Genomic DNA, 16,445 nt, shown 5'->3' on the forward strand with positions numbered 1-16,445 from the left:
GTAAATATCACTAGCCACTTTAAACAATGCTACCTTATATAATGTTGCTTACCCTACATTATTCATCTCATATGCATACGTATATACTGTACTCTTATCATCGACTGCATCCTTATGTAATACATGTATCACTAGCCACTTTAACTATGTCACTTTGTTTACATACTCATCTCATATGTATATACTGTACTCGATACCATCTACTGTATCTTGCCTATGCTGCTCTGTACCATCACTCATTCATATATCCTTATGTACATATTCTTTATCCCCTTACACTGTGTATAAGACAGTAGTTTTGGAATTGTTAGTTAGATTACTTGTTGGTTATTACTGCATTGTCGGAACTAGAAGCACAAGCATTTCGCTACACTCGCATTAACATCTGCTAACCATGTGTATGTGACAAATAAAATTTGATTTGATAAGAAAGAGACTGGGCAAAAATGGCATCCATGGCAGAGTTCCAAGCCGAAAACCATTGCTGACCAAAAATAACAAAGGCGCGTCTCACTTTTGGCAAAAAACATCTTGATGATCCCCAAGACTTTTGGGAAAATATTCTGTGGACTTACGAGACAAAAGTTGAACTTTTTGGAAGGTATGCGTCAAGTTACATCTGGCGTAAAAGTAACACAGCATCTCAGAAAAAGAACATACCAACAGTCAAATATGGTGGTGGTGGTGGTGTGATGGTCTGTGGCTGCTTTGCTGCTTCAGGACCTGGACGACTTGCTGTGATTGATGGAACCATGAATTTTGCTCTCTACCAAAAAATCCTGAAGGAGAATGTCCAGCCATCAGTTCGTGACCTCAAGCTGAAGCGCACTTGGGTTCTGCAGCAGGACAATGATCCAAAACACACAGCAAGTCCTCCTCTGAATGGCTTTTTTTTTAAACGGTTTTGGAGTGGCCTTGTCAAAGTCTGGACTTGAATCCGATTGAGATGCTGTGGCATGACCTTAAAAAGGCGGTTCATGCTCAGACCCTCCAATCAATGTGGCTGGATTAAAACAATTGTGCAAAGAAGTGGGCCAAAATTCCTCCACAGAGATGTGAAAGACTCATTGCCATTTATCACAAAGTCTTGATTGCAGTTGTTGCTGCTGAGGGTGGGCACAACCAGTTATTAGGTTTAGGGGGCAATTACTTTTTCACATAGGGCCTTGAAGGTTCGGATAGCTTTTTTCCCTTAATAAATAAAATCATCACTTAACTGCATTTTGTGTTTACTTGGTTTATCTTTGTGTAATATTTAATTTAGTTTGATCTGAAACATTTAAGTGTGACAAATGTGATATCTCAAAGTGCTGTACAGAAACCCAGCCTAAAACCCCAAACAGCAAGCAATGCAGGTGTAGAAGCACGGTGGCTAGGAAAATCTCCCATGAAAGGCCAATACCTAGGAAGAAACCTAGAGAGGAACCAGGCTATGTGGGGTGGCCAGTCCTCTTCTGGCTGTGCCGGGTAGAGATTATAACAGAACATGGCCAAGATGTTCAAATGTTCATAAATGACCAGCATGGTCGAATAATAATAAGGCAGAACAGTTGAAACTGGAGCAGCAGCATGGCCAGGTGGACTGGGGACAGCAAGGAGTCATCATGTCAGGTAGTCCTGGGGCATGGTCCTAGGGCTCAGGTCCTCCGAGAGAGAGAAAGAAAGAGAGGAGAGAATTAGAGAACGCACACTTAGATTCACACAGGACACCTAATAGGACAGGAGAAGTACTCCAGATATAACAAACTGACCCCAGCCCCCCGACACAAACTACTGCAGCATAAATACTGGAGGCTGAGACAGGAGGGGTCAGGAGACACTGTGGCCCCATCCGAGGACACCCCCGGACAGGGCCAAACAGGAAGGATATAACCCCACCCACTTTGCCAAAGCACAGCCCCCACACCACTAGAGGGATATCTTCAACCACCAACTTACCATCCTGAAATGAAATGTCAACACGGCAAACACCGACAGAAACAATACCTCTGCTCTGCAAACACCATTCACTGAGGCTCTCGTGAAAATGTTCAGAGACATAATAATACAAAGTGCTCAACGTGATAAACCCTCTGGCCACTAGGTGGCACTACAAACTGCATTTCTGGTGCACTGGCATGATTTTCAGGCACATTAATTACATTTGTGGTGAATGTCATTCTAAAGTGTGTTAAGTGGCAAGGATAGAGAGCATGTTTGATTTCAAACAGTCACCAGTTTATTATGCATTCTGCCAGTCTGGAATATAATGAGGGGAAAGGAACCACTATTAATTTGAACAGTTAATCAAATCTAAGAAGATTAATATCGGGAAATATGATTAAATTCCATATCTATGAAGAGCTTGGAGAGCGAAAGATGTCTTGTCCACAGACCATTTAGCAAGGCTGCCTATCATCATACTAACCAACCTAACCTATTTCCGGACTGCTATGACATGTAGATGACCAATAGGTACACCAGTGAACGAACATGTGGGGTGTCTTGACAATGATTGAGTGAGTACCTGTAATTAGTGCAAATGAATATGTACAGTGGCTTGTGAAAGTATTCACCCCCCTTGGCATTTTTCCTATTTTATTGCCTTACAACCTGGAATTAAAATAGATTTTTGGGGGGTTTGTATCATTTGATTTACACATGCCTACGACTTTGACGATGCAAAATATTTTTTATTGTGAAACAAACAAAGCAATAAGACAAAAAAACGGTAAACTTGAGCGTGCATAACTATTCACCCCTCCAAATTCAATACTTTATAGAGCCACCTTTTGCAGCAATTACAGCTGCAAGTCTCTTAGGGTATGTCTCTATAAGCTTGGCACATCTAGCCACTGGGATTTTTGCCCATTCTTCAAGGCAAAACTGCTCCAGCTCCTTCAAGTTGGATGGGTACCGCTGGTGTAGAGCAATCTTTAAGTCATACCCCTTATTCTCAATTGGATTGAAGTCTGGGCTTTGACTAGGCCATTCCAAGACATTTAAATGTTTCCCCTTAAACCACTCAAGTGTTGCTCTAGCAGTATGTTTAGGGTCGTTGTCCTGCTGGAAGGTGAACCTCTGTCCCACTCTCAAATCTCTGGAGGACTGAAACAGGTTTCCCTCAAGAATTTCCCTGTATTTAGCGCCATTCATCATTCCTTCTATTGTGACAATTTTCCCAGTCCCTGCCGATGGAAAAACATACTCACAACATGATTCTGCCACCACCATGCTTCACTGTGGGGATGGTGTTCTCATGGTGATGAGAGGTGTTGGGTTTGCGCCAGATATAGCATTTTCCTTGATGGCCAAAAAGCTCAATTTTAGTCTCATCTGACCAGAGTACCTTCTTCCATATGTTTGGGGAGTCTCCCACATGCCTTTTGGCGAACACCAAACGTGTTTGCTTATTTTTTTCTTTAAGCAATGGCTTTTTTTCTGGGCACTCTTCCATAAAGCCCAACTCTGTGGAGTGTATGGATTAAAGTGGTCCTATGGACAGATACTCCGATCTCTGCTGTGGAGTTTTGCAGCTCCTTCAGGGTTATCTTTGGTCTCTTTGTTGCCTCGCTGATTAATGCCCTCCTTGCCTGGTCTGTGAGTTTTGGTGGGCGGCCGGCTCTTGGCAGGTTTGTTGTGGTGCCACATTCTTTCCATTTTTGTATTATTGGATTTAATGGTGCTCCGTGGGATGTTCAAAGTTTCTATATTTTTTTATAACCCAACCTTGATCTGTACTTCTTCACAACTTTGTCCCTGACCTGTTTGGAGAGCTCCTTGGTCTTCATGGTGCCGCTTGCTTGGTGGTGCCCCTTGCTTAGTGGTGTTGCAGACTCTGGGGCCTTTCAGAACAAGTGTATATATACTGAGATCATGTGACACTTAGATTGCAAACAGGTGGACTTTATTTAACTAATTATGTCACTTCTGAAGGTAATTGGTTGCACCAGATCTTATTTAGGGGCTTCATAGCGAAGGGGGTGAATACATATGCACGCACCACTTTTCCGTTAAATGTTTTTTGAAACAAGTTATTTTTTTCATTTTACTTCACCAATTTGGACTATTTTGTATGTCCATTACATGAAATCCAAATAAATTGATTTAAATCCAAATAAATTGATTTAAATGACAAAATAGTAAAATGCTACGGGGGGTGAATACTTTTGCAAGGCACTGTACCTCATAGCTCAATCAGTATGTGTGGTTGTTACCGTACACCCAGTAGTCATACACTTACATTGTTGAATTAGACATTAACAACAGACACGGCTACCCGGATAAAGCACTAAAATAAACTTCAGTTAGTGCTAAATACGGCTGCTAGAATCCTGACTAGAACCAAAAAATGTGATCATATTACTCCAGTGCTAGCCTCTCTACACTGGCTTCCTGTCAAAGCAAGGGCTGATTTCAAGGTTTTACTGCTAACCTACAAAGCATTACATGGGCTTGCTCCTACCTATCTCTCTGATTTGGTCCTGCCGTACATACCTAGACGTACGCTACGGTCACAAGACGCAGGCCTCCTAATTGTCCCTAGAATTTCTAAGCAAATAGCTGGAGGCAGGGCTTTCTCCTATAGAGCACCATTTTTATGGAATGGTCTGCCTACCCATGTCAGAGATGCAAACTCGGTCTCAACCTTTAAGTCTTTACTGAAGACTCATCTCTTCAGTGGGTCATATGATTGAGTGTAGTCTGGCCCAGGAGTGGGAAGGTGAACGGAAAGGCTCTGGAGCAACGAACTGCCCTTGCTGTCTCTGCCTGGCCGGTTCCCCTCTTTCCACTGGGATTCTCTGCCTCTAACCCTATTACAGGGGCTCAGTCACTGGCTTGCTGGGGCTCTCTCATGCCGTCCCTGGAGGGGGTGCGTCACCTGAGTGGGTTGATTCACTGTTGTGGTCATCCTGTCTGGGTTGGCGCCCCCCCCTTGGGTTGTGCCGTGGCGGAGATCTTTGTGGGCTATACTCAGCCTTGTCTCAGGATGGTAAGTTGGTGGTTGAAGATATCCCTCTAGTGGTGTGGGGGCTGTGCTTTGGCAAAGTGGGTGGGGTTATATCCTTCCTGTTTGGCCCTGTCCGGGGGTGTCCTCGGATGGGGCCACAGTGTCTCCTGACCCCTCCTGTCTCAGCCTCCAGTATTTATGCTGCAGTAGTTTGTGTCGGGGGGCTGGGGTCAGTTTGTTATATCTGGAGTACTTCTCCTGTCCTATTCGGTGTCCTGTGTGAATCTAAGTGTGCGTTCTCTAATTCTCTCCTTCTCTCTTTCTTTCTCTCTCTCGGAGGACCTGAGCCCTAGGACCATGCCCCAGGACTACCTGACATGATGACTCCTTGCTGTCCCCAGTCCACCTGGCCATGCTGCTGCTCCAGTTTCAACTGTTCTGCCTTATTATTATTCGACCATGCTGGTCATTTATGAACATTTGAACATCTTGGCCATGTTCTGTTATAATCTCCACCCAGCACAGCCAGAAGAGGACTGGCCACCCCACATAGCCTGGTTCCTCTCTAGGTTTCTTCCTAGGTTTTGGCCTTTCTAGGGAGTTTTTCCTAGCCACCGTGCTTCTACACCTGCATTGCTTGCTGTTTGGGGTTTTAGGCTGGGTTTCTGTACAGCACTTTGAGAAATCAGCTGATGTACGAAGGGCTATATAAATACATTTGATTTGATTTGATGGTGATTTCCCAAAACAAGGGATCTGATTCAACCGAGACAGAGGCCCCATTTAGAACAGCTTAAAAATATTCACCAATGGAAGACTGCTCTTATACAGTCATTTATTTGTTGTGACCAGCACCAAGACATGACGTCATTACTGGCAATTGTCAGTGCACCTAAAGAGCCACTTCGTTTTCTACCAAGTGCTATAATTACCTATTAAATTATCTTAATCAGAGAGAAAAACATAGCTTCCAGTTGCCATAGACACATAGAAACTACAGTATTCACCACAATCCTTCCTATTGCTCCAAGAGCTCACTGAATGTATGGGCCATTCATCCAGTCACAGGCAGATGAACAGTAGCTGGCTATGCGATTCTCAGGAGTCAGGCACTACAGAGCTCTTCCCTGCTGGATAGTGTTCGGCACCGCTCCAAGACGTCCATCTACATTAGATGCCTTGGATTGGAACAGACAAACTGTTCCATAAAACCACACCCAAACCCCTGCATGTTGTGATAAGATAAGAATATGTACAAAATGTATTTCATGCTTAAAATGATCTTAGATTCAACTAAATTAATGATAATCTCACATGTTAAACTTCAGTTTGATGTAGCTATAAAGGCATTTGTACTTACCCAATGTGGATCTGTTTTTGGCCACCAGCCAGTAGTGGTACCCAGGAACAACAGTCACCAAGAACATCAGAGCCATCAGCATGAGGAAGAGCACATGTAATTTAGCAGGCCTGTGAGAGAGTGAGAATAAATGAATGAATGACTTCCTCTACAGTAGATCAACATTTGGCAGTTTGAGTATATAATGGAATTTTCGAGATCCTGAGGCCCATTGTCATGCCATTCATCCACTGCCATCACCTCATGTTTCATCATGATAATGCACGGTCCCATGCAAGTATTTGTACACAATTCCTGGAAGCTGAAAATGTCCCAGTTCTTCCATGGCCTGCACACTCACCAGACATCTCACCCACTGAGCATGTTTGGGATGTTCTGGATCGACGTGTAAGACGGCGTGTTCCAGTTCCCGCCAATATTCAGCAAATTCGCACAGCCATTGAAGAGGAGTGGGATAACATTCCACAGGCCACAATCAACAGCATGGTCATCTCTATGCAAAGGAGGTGTCGTGCTGCATGAGGCCGTCACACCAGATACTGACTGGTTTTCTGATCCACACCCTTGCCTTTTCTGTATTCCCAGTCATGGGAAATCCATAGATTTGAGCCTAATGAATTCATTTAAATTGACTGATTTCCTTATATGAATGATAACTCAGTAAAATCTTTGAAATTGTTGCATTTATATTTGAATTCAGTATAATTTCTGAGAAATATACATAAAATGTATTTGAAGTATAGATTTTTTGCTCTAATATACTATACTAAATATATTTAAGTCACAGCACAGTTGAAAAATAGAAATTGGATGGTTTTCAGAGATAGATGGGAGGGGTTGAGTGGAGCTGAAGGGTGAGACTAATAACAACAAGATAACTAATGTAAAACATACTGTGTCAGTAAAATGTATAAAGGTTCAGATCTTTTGTGTAACAGCACAGTTAAAAATATATGGCAAATACAAATTCAGAGACACAGTAGATGGGAGGGGTTGAGGGTAGCTGAAGGATGGGATTAAAAACATACAAAAGAGAACTATTGTAAAATATACAGTCTGTAAAATGTATACGGTTTCAATTTATAATGTCACATGCACAAGTACATATAATATGTATAAGCTGGAAGTAGAAGCCTAAGTGTTTTTGTCCATTAGTTTACTCCAATTAGGGAGGGGTGGTAGGATTAAGGGAAAATAAAGGGAAATATATTTACAAAAATATATAGGAGGGATTGGAAATGATGCAGACACTTACATTGATGGAAGCTACAATATGCAATATTAAGGCTGATCTACCCCCTCCCCTCAAAAATAATATAATAAAAGTGTCCCAATTTAGATCATTGTAAGTTTATTTAATATACTTATGTTATACAAATAAAATTGACATTCCGATTGGGATTGAAAGGCAGAGAAATGAAACCGAGCACTTGAATTTAAGGCACAAAAATGGTTACAACATTTATCTGTGTCAATACAAGAAATCCTGGAAAAGTGTTTGATGAGGGCAGGAAGCAGATGCTCTGTGTCTTACTACATACAGTATGCTGTAGATGGGATGTAGTAAGACACCGAGCATCTGCTTCCTGCCCTCATCAAACACTTTTCCAGGATTTCTTGTGTTGACACAGATAAATGTTGCAACCATTTTCTAGGGCTCTGGACACAGGCACAGAGAGAGAGAGCGACATATCCTCTTTTTACTTCCCCTGCGAAGAGAAGAGGGGGCAAAGAACAAGGACAGAAGACTTACATTTCACAGGCGGAGCAGTGGTGGCAGATTTGTCAGAGCCTGATAGCTGCAGACGCACAGCATTTAGATCATTGTAAGTTTATTTAATATACTTAAATGCTATACAAATTAAATTGACATTTCGCTTGGGATTAAAAGGCCAGAGGGGGCTATAAGATCCCACACCCTACACTCCCTTCCACCCCCATGATACAAATGTTGCAAGCCTGATCCCTAAGCACAGATAGATTCCTCTGTGCTAGGTAGCGGCCATGCTATCCTGCCCTCTGATGTCACACAGCACTTCATCTTTAAATCATAGAGCCCTTAGGGCCAGGGTGGGAGGAAAGAGGGAGGCATGCTCAGATTTCTCTGTCAGTTAGGATATTCATTTCCCCAATTGAGTGTTTTGAGCGCTGAAATGAAAGAGGAAGCTGTGGACTGAAGTGGTTCAGCTACACCTGAGGGGAAGAAGTGTTGGGACACAGACTAACATGAATTACTATGGGGATTAGAGATATTATTTGCCACATTATAATGCACCCTCCACTCAAGAGGTGTCTATCCCATTAATTGCACCCGTTTGTTTACTGTAGGTGAAGTATACCTGAACCTCTAGGGAAAACGTACTCTGCTTTGTATTTCTATTGTATCATTATCAGCCTGCTTACTGTACCTCCGGACACAGAGCGGGAGAAAACGAGAAGTCTCTGAGATCTCCAGGAGGATCTGCTGTTTGCTCTCTAGTCTTTCCTCAAAGTGGTAATTCAAATTGAGGACATTTTCAGCTTTCGGTGAATATATATATATATTCAAACTTTATATTAAATATATTTATATTAAACTATATATTCAAACTTTTTCAGCTTTTTCACCGAAAGTATATATATATATATAGAAGTACTTATAGCAACAAAGTTGAACCAGGTGGGCATAATATGACCTGAACACCACAGAGGTGATGATGAGGACAGGAATCCAGGAGAAGATCCTCACACACCTGAACATCCCTAATAGAATCATGTTTTCCCTCTATCTGACCAGTCCATTACATTCAACCCACTGTAGTATGCTTAGGCAAAGAATGGTTCACATTTCAGGACTATGTCAGACTGAGACAATATGTCATGTATGTAGCGCCCTCTGGCAGTGTAGAAAGTTGGAATCATTACGTACTCGTGGGTAGATGCAAAGTGCAAAGCAGCACCATTGAGGCTCTCCATTTTAAAGAAGTCAATTTTCTTCATTGGCTGATCGCTCCTAATTTATAGGAATCCCCACCCAGTAACTACTTTAAAATGGTGGAAGTCCTCAATGGCAATGTCCATGCTAAAACGAGTTATATCCGTGATGAGTCCTCTCTATGACAATATGCACAACTCCGATAGTTGATTTTTTTCAAAGTTGCCGAAATGCCACTTATACAGAGAACACCGAACATTAGCAACACCTTCCTAATATTGAGTTGCACATTTACCCAAAATATTATTTCTAAGTCTTTTCTGTACTGTAAAAAGTGCTACTGAGTCCCTTTGAACTGTAAAGAATGTCCTTAATACATAAAACCAAACATTCCTATGTAGCCATTCAAAAGTCAATGTGGAGAGGAGATTTTAATACACGTTTATGGATTTGATATATTGAAAAGGTAACTAATGTTACTATAGCAAGGCTGCAATCTTTAATGCTTTAGAAAGCAAATTGAGTTACAGGTTGTATAGTCACATGATTTATAAAACATGTCAGGATGTCCATGAACTTAAGATGCGTATAGTTTGTCAAAAACATATGCAGGTGTGCCTGTTCAGAATTATGAGGTTACTTCAAGTCACCTTAAAGATCCTAAGCCCTACAAATTCGTATCATATTGCACAAATTGGATTCATAACATGTCACACGAATTGTATATCATACAAATTGCAAAATTTGTAACGTCACACAAAATGGATGACGTAGTACTAAAAAAAAAGGGGGGGGATCCGTTTTGGCTCGTGAACACCACTTTCAAAACTAGTGGCTGAAATTATACAAAATTATACACCTTGACTTTTCAAGAAACAAGGATTTTGTATACAGTTGCGACCAAATATATTGGCACACTTGCACTTTTCTTAAGAAATCCCCATTTCTTCTCAAAGACCTGGTTATTGGATTCTTTGTCTATTTACATTTTCATATTTATTTTAGAAAATAAAGATAAATGGCATGGACAAAATGATTGGCTCCCTGGAGTTGCACAGCCTTTGGCCAAGATAACTCCCGACAAATGCTTCTTGTAGTCATCAATGAGCTTGCTGCTCCTTTCAACTGGCAATGAGGCCCCTTCAGCAGAAAACGGCTATAATTCTTCAACGGTTGAGGGGTGCCTCCACCAACTGCTGTTTTCAGCTCTTGCCAGAGGTATTGGATGTAGTTCAGATCTGGACTCCAGAATAGTCCAGTGCTTCTTCTTGAACCATTTCGGGGTGCTTCTAATGTGTTTGGTGTTGTCCTGCTGAAAGACCAACATCTTTCAACAGAGACCCCGTCTTTGGACATTGGGTTGAACATTGCACTCCAAAACACCTTGATAATCTACCGATTTCATGATGTCTTGTACACGTTCAAGGCCCCCAGTACCAGAGGCAGCAAAGAAATTCCACAGCATTATCGAACTTCCCCCATGTTTGATTGTAGGGAGGGCACTCTTTTCTTTGAATGCTTCATTTGGGTCACTGGTAAATATAGACCACAATACTGAAGGATACACAAATCCTGATTAAACTTCTAAATCCTGGGGAAAATGTTCTGTGGACCATTGAAAAATACAGTTCAGCTGTTTATCGATGACCATATTAAGCATTCAATTAAAAGAACCCTACCCACAATCAAACATGGAAGATTGATAATGATGTGGGATTGATTTGCTGCCTCTGGTACTGGAGGCCTTGAACATGTGCAAGGAATAATGAAATCAACAGATTATCAAGGTGTTTTGGAGTTCTACCCAGTGTCTAAAAACAGGATCTCAACTTAAGGTTGTGACCCCAAACACACCTCAAAAAGCACCCAGGAATGGTTCAAGAAGAAATTCTGGACTGTTCTGCAGTGGCCAGCAAAGTGGCCAGATCTGAATCCCATCCAAAACCTATGGTGAGATCTGAAAACAGCACTTGGAGGCCACCCCTCAAACATACAGCAGTTTGCTGCTGATGAGTGGTCCAAATTGCCAGGAGAAATGTACAACAAGCTCATTGATGGCTACAAGAAGTGTTTGTCTGCAGTTATGTTGGCAAAGGCTGTATAACCAAGAACAAGCTCCATGGGTGCAAATAAGTTTGTCCATGTTATGTCTTACTTTTCCTAATTAAAAACTTAAGTTTACAAAAATATAATTGGTTTTGCAATGTTGAAAATCCAATAACAAGGTGTGGAGACCAAATGCATTTTAAGTTCAACTTATTTTAGAAGAAATAGGAAATCATTTAAGAAAAGTGCAAGGGAACCAATATATTTGGCTGCAACTGTAGCAGACCCTTAAAACGAGTGTCTCTCTATAAAACATGGTGATACTCACATGATCCCCCATAAATTTATTTAATAACAAGGATAAAAATATATTAAAAGCACTCATCTAAAACATCCACTTTTAGAATTCACAAAATTACTCTCAAAGTATTCCTTTTTTAAAAAGAGATGGGGGGGGGGGTAGAAAGTAGTATCTGGCATCTATACTCTCAAACAATGCTGGACAGTAAGTCCTTCAGTTAAGTTCAAGGCTTGTCCTTCTCTGACTCTGCATCCTCCTTCATATTTTGTTCCTGCATGCAGGTCCAAGTGGAGCCTGGAAACAAACAGAGACATTTAGTTTCATTACAGTTAAGAGACTCCAGCACTTGAGGATGAAGATAAAACGCTAACTCACTTATCTCTGAAAGCTTCTGTAATCAGTGTCAAATCTCCATCAGGTTTCCTGTGATGAGAAGAGAGCAAGAAGACAGCAATATGTACCAGCCATGCCTCACCTCTGCATGAACACAACATTCTGCTGTCAACTATAACCGTAATTCAAGCTAGTTAGCTGGGGAAGTGTCCTACCTACCGTCAGCTTCGTCCTGTCAGTAGAGAATACTAGCACATTAGGTAGGCAGTCATTTTGAACATGCATATGAGAGATCAGGACCATGTGAAGTATGTTATGATGCCAAATGGGGGCACTGACTGTCTGTCTCACCCTTGGAGAGGCGTACTGCAGGATGTTGGTCGTCAGTTTCTGCATGAACACCAGGTTGTAGAAAACGATGGACACATACTGGCCCTTCCGGAGAGAGAGGTGTGTCCATTTATGAGGGAGACAGTGTGTGAGGAAGGGAGGAGGGAGAGTGTTGGTCTGTGCTAAGAGTAAAGGTTTCATGCAGTGTTCTCCCTTTACTACCACAATGACATGTAGATCATTATGCATGTAGTGGCAAGAAAAAGTATGTGAACCCTTTGGAATGATCTGGATTTCTGTATAAATTGGTCATAAAATGTGATCTGATCTTCATCTATGTCACAACAGACAAACACAGTGTGCTTCAACTAATAACACACAAAGTATTGTATATCTTTCTTGTCTATATTGAATGCATAATTTAAGCATTCACAGTGTAGGTTGGAAAACGTATGTGAACCCCTAGGCTAATCAATGAGCTTTTGGTGAATTCGAGTCAGGAGTCAGCTAACCTTGACTACAATCACTGAGACGAGATTGGAGATGTTGGTTAGAGCTGCCCTGCCCTATAAAAAACACTTACAAAATTTGAGTTTGCTATTCACAAAAAGCATTGCCTGATGTGAACCATGCATCGAACAAAAGAGATCTCAGAAGACCCAAGATTAAGAATGCTTGACTTACATAAAGCTGGAAAGGGTTACAAAAGTATCTCTAAAAGCCTTGATGTTCATCAGTCCACGGTAAGACAAATTGTCTATAAATGGAGAAAGTTCAGCACTGTTGCTACTCTCCCTAGGAGTGGGCGTCCTGCAAAGATGACTGCAAGAGCACAGCGCAGAATGCTCAATGAGGTTAAGAAGAATCCGAGTGTCAGCTAAAGACTTACAGAAATCTCAGGAACATGCTAACATTTCTGTTGACAAGTCTACGATACGTAAAACACTGAACAAGAATGGTGTTCATTGGAGGACACCACAGAAGAAGCCACTGCTGTAAAAAAAAAAAAAACATTGCTGCACGTCTGAATTTCGCAAGAGCAGCTGGATGTTCCTGTAGCGCAAAATATTGTGGACAGATGAAACAAAAGTGGAGTTGTTTGGAAGGAACTCACAACACTGTGTGGTGAAAATAGGCACAGCACAGCCACATCAAAACCTCACCCCAACTGTAAAGTATGGTGAAGGGAGCATCATGGTTTGGGGCTGCCTCGGGGCCAGGACAGCTTGCTATCATCGACGGAAAATTGAATTTACAAGTTTATCAAGACAGTTTGCAGGAGAATGTAAGGCTATCTGTCCGCCAATTGAAGCTCAACAGAAGTTGGATGATGCAACAGGACAACGACCCAAAACAGAAGAATATCAACAGAATGGCTTCAACAGAATAAAAGTCAGATGAAGAGTCCTGACCTCAACCCGATTGAGATGGCTGTGGCATGACCTTGAGAGTGGTTCACACCAGACATCGCAAGAATATTGCTGAACTGAAACGGTTTTGGAAAGAGGAATGGTCCAAAATTACTCCTGACCGTTGTGCAGGTCTGATCCGCAACTACAGAAAATGTTTGGTTGAAGTTATTGCTGCCAAAGGAGGGTCAACCAGTTGTTATTAAATCCAATTGTTCAAATACTTTTTCCACCCGGCACTGTGGATGTTTACACGGTGTGTTCAATGAAGATATGAAAACGTATAATTGTTTGTTTGCGTTTGTCTATTGTTGAATCTTAGATGAAAATCAGATAAAATGTTATAACCAATTTATGCAGAAGTCCAGGTAATTCCAACGGGTTCACATTTTCTTGCCACAGTATATTCCCACCTCCCATCCCTCCAGCCAAATCACAGGTAGGTCTTTGCAAATATTATCCATTATATGCAGAATTCTATTACACAGTGAACAGTGTGAAGTTAAATGCAATATGTGTTGTATTGAGTACAAGTGTGAATATCAGTGACATGTGTTGTGTAGCACATGCATATAACTTTTAAAAAACGAGAACAAGTGTCGGGGGCCACTGAATTCCCCGTGGTATTGCGATACTACTCAGCATCGTGACACTTGGCCTGGTATCATTAGTACCATTTTGGTATCATGACAACACTAATGTCTAGTGTGTTTTGATTGCATGTCTGAATTGCATTTGAGTATGTGTGTCTAGGTGGCGGTCTCTCATCAGTTCATACTCATGTTGTAGTGTGTGCTGAAGCAAAGTCCACATGATTGGCTCCAGCTCAGGGTGAGAGGTCAGCAGGTGTGTATAGAGCATCTTCAGCGTCATGTGGGCCAGACGGTACACTACAGAACACAGACAGCAAGTTAGAAACCCGTTACAAAGACAGACAGCCAGTCATACACAAACACCTCACAGAGGATTACTGTAGACCCAACTATTATCTAGTGAAATGTTTACATTTTTTGTAGAAGAGGCTGAGAGAGTTTGACTTGGGGTGCCAAGGGGTCTGATGGTTTGCCGTGGCAGAGGGCTGAGAGGAGGGAGGGCCTGGATATTCAGGTGCCGTCTGGGGTCTGTTTCTGGCTCGCACAGGGGAAAAATACCTGAGAGAGAAAAACTATATTAGAAAAACAATATCACAAGCATTAAGTCATAACATTGAGATGGATCAGTGATGCACATCGATTTCTTAAACCACAATGCAAAAGGTTAAATGGTCAATATCCTAGAGAAAACTTTGAATGGTTTTCAACCGGACTTCTGACCAGTCTTTCTTAAAGCTCAGGGCTTTGATTTGTGTTACAGTCGATCAGTGTTCATGTGGCCAGACAAGCCTATTTCCCCCCCCTGTTCAATTCACCCACTCACATGCTTAACATTCCACAACTACTCTACTTGTCAGGGCTCAACAACTTTAATCAAATGCAATGTTGTTCCTAAATGCAGTTACAAGAGGACAAGGCGAGGACAGTGCCTTTTTGTGAGAATTCAAGTGCAAATCAATGCATCTTTTTAACCTCAAATTGGTGATTATCAATCAGTAGGGCAGAATTACAACACTTGCCTGCCATCCCCAGCCTGGAAGGTATGCCACTTGAAAAACAAACATTTACTACTCAGATCTCTGGCACCCATCCCTGCTACACAGCTTGACCCCATTTTACCTCAGCTTTGTTTACATGCTAACATTCATTGACTGCATGTAAACAAAGTTTGTGAGTGTTTGAGCCAATCGCTTATGAGCCAGCATCAATTACAACTAAAGGGCGATTCAGAGCATGTCTAAACCAGATAAGAACGCACAGGCCCAAAGCTGCTAACAGAGTGAGGGGCAGCCAGTAGGAGTATGGGTTATGAGTTTTACTAGTCTACATAAATTGGGTTGACATAAGATTAGGGTTGGGCGATGTCAACTTTTGTCCTATCATGATCGCCTGGTAGACAATTATCGCCCCCCTAGTGGCCATCCATTAAAGAAAAAATAAATAATAAGAGTCAGCTAGCACGAGCTCGCATGCTATGAGAGGCACAAGAGGAACCATGACATTGACAAAAACTTGGGAGTATAGTGTAGCCAAATATCTTCTAGTAGCAGATTCCACTCTGGTGTAACCGTGGCACGAAAGAGATAAGTAGCGCTGAGTGCCGAAGCGCACGGGTGGAGAGAGGGATATACAGTCAACGAAACTCGCTGGCGCTGCCTGCGAGTCGTGTGATGGGTTGTAAAATCATGGGCTACAGTCTGCAGAGCAAGCAACTCTGCTGTCCATAGAACTGGATAATTAAACTGATTCACATCCTCCTCACTTATTAGGCCTAGGCTACTATGCGATGGAGGTAGGTTGCACATTACTAAAATAATATGGGGGGCCCCAGTGTTGAGGATCAGAGTGGCAGACGTGTTGTTGCCTACCCTTACCACTTGGTGGCGACCCATCAGGAATTCCAGGATCCAGTAGCAGAGGGAGGTGTTTAGTCCCAGGGTCCTTAGCTTGGTGAGCACTATGGTGTTGAACGCTGAGCTGTAGTCAATGGACAGCATTCTGACATAAGTGTGCCTTTTGTCCAGGTGGGAAAGGGCCGTGTGGAGTGCGATTGCGTCATCGGTGGATCTGTTGGGGTGGTATGCGAATTGGAGTGGGTCTAGGGTATCCGGGAGGATGCTGTTGATGTGAGCCATGACCAGCCTTTCAAAGCACTTCATGGCTACCGACGTGAGTGCTACAGGGCAGTTCATTTAGGGAGTTTTTTAAAAACCTTTATTTAAGGCAAGT

At 42.1% G+C, this 16,445-nt stretch overlaps 1 long non-coding RNA gene across 8 annotated transcripts in view; it reads right to left on the reverse strand.

Annotated features, from left to right (window-relative positions):
* Window positions 1–9,616: 9,616 nt before the first annotated feature.
* LOC116374379 (uncharacterized) overlaps window positions 9,617–16,445 on the reverse strand; it is a 29,942-nt gene continuing 23,113 nt past the window's right edge. For all 8 annotated transcript variants that reach the window (XR_004210271.1, XR_004210270.1, XR_004210273.1 and 5 more), the window contains 5 exons: window positions 14,629–14,774; window positions 14,402–14,513; window positions 12,236–12,319; window positions 11,927–11,974; window positions 9,617–11,845 (listed from right to left, as the gene is read on the reverse strand). This is a non-coding gene — a long non-coding RNA (uncharacterized LOC116374379). The remainder of the gene's footprint in view (window positions 11,846–11,926; window positions 11,975–12,235; window positions 12,320–14,401; window positions 14,514–14,628; window positions 14,775–16,445) is intronic.

This window comes from Oncorhynchus kisutch, linkage group LG6 (genome assembly GCF_002021735.2).
Source record: "Oncorhynchus kisutch isolate 150728-3 linkage group LG6, Okis_V2, whole genome shotgun sequence".
Classification (NCBI taxonomy): domain Eukaryota; kingdom Metazoa; phylum Chordata; class Actinopteri; order Salmoniformes; family Salmonidae; genus Oncorhynchus; species Oncorhynchus kisutch.